Genomic DNA, 5639 nt, shown 5'->3' on the forward strand with positions numbered 1-5639 from the left:
AACATATCTTGTTAATGTATCCTTATAGCAAATACATCAGGATTTCTTTCTAATTGGACAAGAGCTTGTGTACTGTTGCAATGATTAGATATAAATTTACTGTTACAATTAGTTACGGTTATTTGATTTAGTGTTTCCCCAGTTAATTTCTAAAAGCTTTTTTATCAACTAATCTCTGCAATTGGAGATTCATATTGTAAGATTTTTATCTTTGTTGCTGAATAGAATTTAAATCAAATTTTGAGTCTTTGGTTTAAACTTCTCCTACTTTCGAGATTTGAATACGCCAAGTTATTGTTCTAGTTTCCCTAAACAACATAAGTCTCTGTCGCAATCATCTTTTTACTGCAGAATTTGAGATGATCCCTAGTGAAATACAACTTTCCCAATATTAATAACTTCAAAACATCTGCACAGAAGGCACATTAGCGTACCTAACAACAGTGTGCCAGTCACATTTTACACAAAATTATATGCTTCGTTGATAACAGGCTCTTCCTTTACAATGCATTTTTCCCATCTATGGAAAGCCTTTATAAGTCATCCTCATACTTATCGTTACCCTTTCTTTAAAAACGATCGAACCAACACAATATATTATGATCCATGCTTTTCTAATGCTAAACTTTTTTTTACTATTTCTGCATATCTCCAAATTTTTCACTAGATATTTTTCTTAAGCCACATATACGGCTCATTACAAATCTTAAATCCTTTTTTCTTTCACCAACGCTCAACATCCAGACTTTGTTCCCATAAAGGAAAGTTGGCTTATAAAACCTTCAAACATTTCGACCTCGGTTTCCACAGAGACCTCACAACCCTTACCAATCACTTACACATAATTTGCAGCCTTTTCCTCGGAGTATTTTATTATATTTACTCCTAAAGACATGTATGAACAAAATACATTTATTTTTTACACTATAATAATTACATTCATTACTCGATCTTCCTCATTTCCAATGATCTCACTTTTGAAAGCCTTTGCTCTAAACCATCTAATCTTGTGGACACCTTCAAATTCTTTTACAGGCTTCTTCATTTCTCCTATGCTCTCCCCAATCAAAACAATATAATCTACAAACAGCGACCTTTCCACATTCCTTCACAACTCATATTCTTACACTTATACTTTATGTCTACATTCGGTGTTCTTCTGACCTATGGCATCTTTTATCCATAAGCATGTTTAACAGCTTTTGAGATAAAACCCACTTATACACCAAATCAATTGATCTTCTACTAACATAAATTTATTCTAAATCATACTTCTTTCAACAGCCAATAGTCTCAACAACCTTCACATTGCCTCTGTATCGGTTATAGCTTAAAGCCTTAAACTTTAACTGGACCCTAATATACTTTTTCTCTTTACTAAAAAACTTATCTCATAGCAATTTCAGTCACCTGACCTACGGAGCTCGTTTCTTGTCTAAACCAAACCCACAATGCTCTTCCTCTATCGGTCTCCTTGTCACCTGTCTTATCAATTAAAATCTTCTATATGTCTTTCCTGGTATAATTCTTGAAGTCACCTTCAGCAACTATCTCTCTCTCTCTCTCTCTCTCTCTCTCTCTCTCTCTCTCTCTCTCTCTCTCTCTCTGTTTTTGTGAGTTTGCAGTAAGTGTGTATGTGTTCACAACAGTCACCGACGGGTCACATTAAAAGTGAACAAGAACTAGGCGATAATTTTGCTAACTGTGCTCTTGAAATGGTATGATCGAATCTCACTTAGGAAGGAAGATTTCTCCATCTTTTACCTTACAAATTCGCCGCTCGATGGAAAAAGGTTTCCAAATATACTAATATAAACTATATACTTGGAACTTTAAATTTTTAATTTTAGCTCAGTAGGGTTAGAGGACTGGTAGTTTCCAGACTGGGCGAGAAGGGGCATTGCATAGACACACCTGTGAAAAGAAAAAAAAAAAAAAACTTTCCTCAAAGGATATTTTGAACAAGATCCTAGGTAGGAAATAACTTATAACTAAAGGGAAATAGCAATGATAGCATATTTACGACTCCAATATACTTACAAACAAATAACAACAAAGACACTAATAGATTTAAAATGATAATTACACTATAATAAAGAAGTAGTTATGATACTATAACAATTACGATTTGAACGGGGAACTAAAGCGAAATATCAAATTTGTCAAAATAATTCATTATGAGCAGGAACTTATTCCTTATGCAAAATTTATGGAAACTACCAGAAACGAATTACGGAAAATTATAATGAAATAACATTAGGATCCCAAAAGGCAATCAAAGCGACATATTAACAAATTAAATTTTCCAATAGTATTATTTTTTCATCCTTTCCTTCAAATCAATTTATAATTAATTTTTCTTCACCACTTTTCTTCCTTCTGGTAAGACAATCACAATCACACCTTAGTCAAGACTTTCTTTTTTTTTACATATCATTTGCCTCATCTAATCAATTACTGATAGTATCCCAGACGCAATTACTGATGTCTGCCTTTCAGGTACAGTCCCAGACTTAGGATTTTCCTTCCCTGCCCTTTCTCATTTGTCCCATTTACTGCCAATACATTAAGCTTTAATCCTGTAGATAGAACTCCTAAGAATCATTAAGTCTTGTTCTCACCACTAGCACAAACTGCCAAACCCCTAAAACTACGGTAAATATATCAGTCTCTGTTTTTCTCTCTACTGCTAAGTTTTGGAACTCTTCTCTCTCCAGTGTATCAGAATTCCTATAACTCTCCCTAATATTTCGATTATCTCCATTATTCTAATTCCTTTTTAACTCAGGACAGATGTAAATAAGATGGGAACTCCACGCCACGCTTTTAACTCCACTGCGTAATTGTACTTTGATGTATTTTCTTTAAAATCTAAAGGATTTGTCCTTGGGTCATACAACACATGTCCACCAAATTTAGTTGAAGTTGGTTCAAGAGTTTTTGTGTAATGTTCAAAACCTAAAAAAATAACATTCCGATTATTTTCAATGAACTGTTACGTACTTAAAATTTGATGTACTATATCCAATATATCACAAATTTATCCTTGGGTCACACCGAATATGACTACCGAGTTTAATCAAAATTGGTAAGGCAGTATTTTATAAACTTGCTCACAAACAAACAAACAGACAATGTGAATACACAGCCTTCGCAATATATTCGAATTTGGCGAAGGCTATTACATGCCAAATGGTTCAATAAATGCCATGTATAATTATGCAATGAATATTGGTTAGGGCAAATCAGATCACGTGCTGGGAACCATGTAGGTACTTACTCCATATGTTTCCTTGTTAAAAGTGTGTTTCCCGCAATAAAGAGAGCTAAATGGTTCCTATCATTCACTGTTAGAAAAAAACATAATTTTAATCGGGAATTCTCTGTAAAAATATACTGATCTTAACCGTATTTCAGTAAAATACAGGCGACCGTAATTTTACCTTACTTTGTTATTATCTACTACCGGTTGGTAAACGTAATATCACTCCTTTACGTCAATATGTCCGCTTTTAAAATAGTAAAAATCCTGGAATAAATATTGTCAGACATTTATGGTTTTTCCAATGCAAATTTTTAAGTATGTTGTAAAGATTCATTTAGGGAGGGCAACCGAAAAAGTGATCCAGTTATAATTATCAGATGTATGTATCGCTGTGCTTTTGAGGTTCTCTGATGACTAGAAATAAAACTGTAAATCTGTCGTTCCTCATTTAATTAATAATTTGTTAATAAGAAAATAAACTTTCTAAAATATTCCATATATTTAAGTATGTGGGAGTGATATTCAGATAAAATAAATCTCTGGCGTATATCTGCAAAAGCATTCAGGCCTGCCGTCATTACTTATTTTACAATCAGATAAAAAGGAAATGTGTCTTTATCATCACAATGGAATTTTCAGATAGAAATCCTGCATATAAAAATAGCTCAGTAACCCTTAGCACTGCTAACAACTAGATGAAGCCATAAAGAAATTCTACAACTGAATACGGATTTTGGAAATGGTTCCCGAATAAGTCGTACATAGGTCTTCCATCTTCATTATGGTGTAAAGGCTTTGATGTTTCAACCTTGACATTTTATCGTTCTTGAAAAAAAATGAAAAAGACCGATTTCAAATGTTGTTGGGATTCCAACTGGATGCATTCGAAACTCATACACAAATGCTGGATAACTCCAGCCATTTATCTGTTTGAAAATTTCTTTCCTTATTTTCAATTTTCTTTTCTCATTCAACATGGAACTCTACCAACCGTGTGTCACACGATCGTACATAGTAACGACATTTCATTTTGTGTATATATTATGCTTGTATCTTCGCTCTCCCCTCGCACTGACAAGGACCCGAAATAACATGTCTGTTTTTCTCACCGTTAACTGTTAATCGGTGCGATGTCGGTAGAACAGGAAATTTCCTGTTATGTCTTTTATGCCTTTTTTGCATGGAGTTTATGTATATAAAAGTGAGTGGTCTGTGATAAAGTTACTCAGTTGCTTTCATCTTGCCTTTGAGTCACCACACCAATCATGTACCAACCGTGTGTCACACGATCGTACATAGTAACGATGAGGGGGGAGGTGGGGGGGAGGTTGGCAGGAGGAGCGAGTCACTATGGGGTCACCATTGTGACGGGCCGAGAGAAGGTTGTGACTCAAAGGCAAGATGAAAGCAACTGAGTAACTTTATTACAGAACACTCGCTTTTATATATATAAACTACATGCAAAAAAGGCATAGAAGACATAACAAGAAATTTCCTGTTCAACTGACACCGCACCGGATAACTGTTAACAGTGAGAAAAACAGACATGTTATTTCAGGTGCTTGTCAGTGTGAGGGGAGAGCGAAGATACAAGCATAATATATACACAAAATGAAATGTCGTTACTATGTACGATCGTGTGACACACGGTTGGTACAGAACACTCCGGGAGACGAAACCCGCTTTTCTTCATTCTAGAAAATTTCACATATCAGGGAGATTTAAGTTTCCAGCATGTGAATGAAATAGAAAATAAAAATCAAGAATTCGAAGTCATTTATCATCCAACTGGATGAAAAGAAAAACCAGAAAATTTAGCTGTTTAATAAAAATCGGGATCCAATATCAAGAAGGTCGTTACTTGTATTTAAAAAGAATCATATTAATCTTCGAAACTTTGAGAGAGACCTTAGAGAACGAGGGGCTTCTAATAAAAATGACTTATCGATGCATATCATTAATGCTACACGGAAGGCTTGTGCAACAGTTCACGTCGCTTCTTTGCTTCCACCTGACGACAAGGCAGCGATAACATTTAGACGATTAACGAGACTCAGACATAAAAGATCTAAGTTAAGGAATATTTAACAGACCATATTTCCAATCCATTAGGAATTCTTGTTCAATCTGGGATCGGGCTTTTTTGGACCCCAAACTAATTGCGCTGAAACCTAATCATTCACCACTTTTCTTATAATCTAGGAGGGAAAAAGACAGCTCTTATAGATCTGCTAATATGATTAGGCAACCTTTTTCGAAGCATTTATTATAATACTAATATATCTACCCAAATCATACACCCAAAAGCACCCATTTCATATAATAACTTTTTTAAAAGAAAGCACGATATTCTAAGGTTGAAATAAAAGACAGC

The sequence above is a fragment of the Palaemon carinicauda genome, chromosome 1 (genome assembly GCF_036898095.1).
Source record: "Palaemon carinicauda isolate YSFRI2023 chromosome 1, ASM3689809v2, whole genome shotgun sequence".
NCBI lineage: Eukaryota > Metazoa > Arthropoda > Malacostraca > Decapoda > Palaemonidae > Palaemon > Palaemon carinicauda.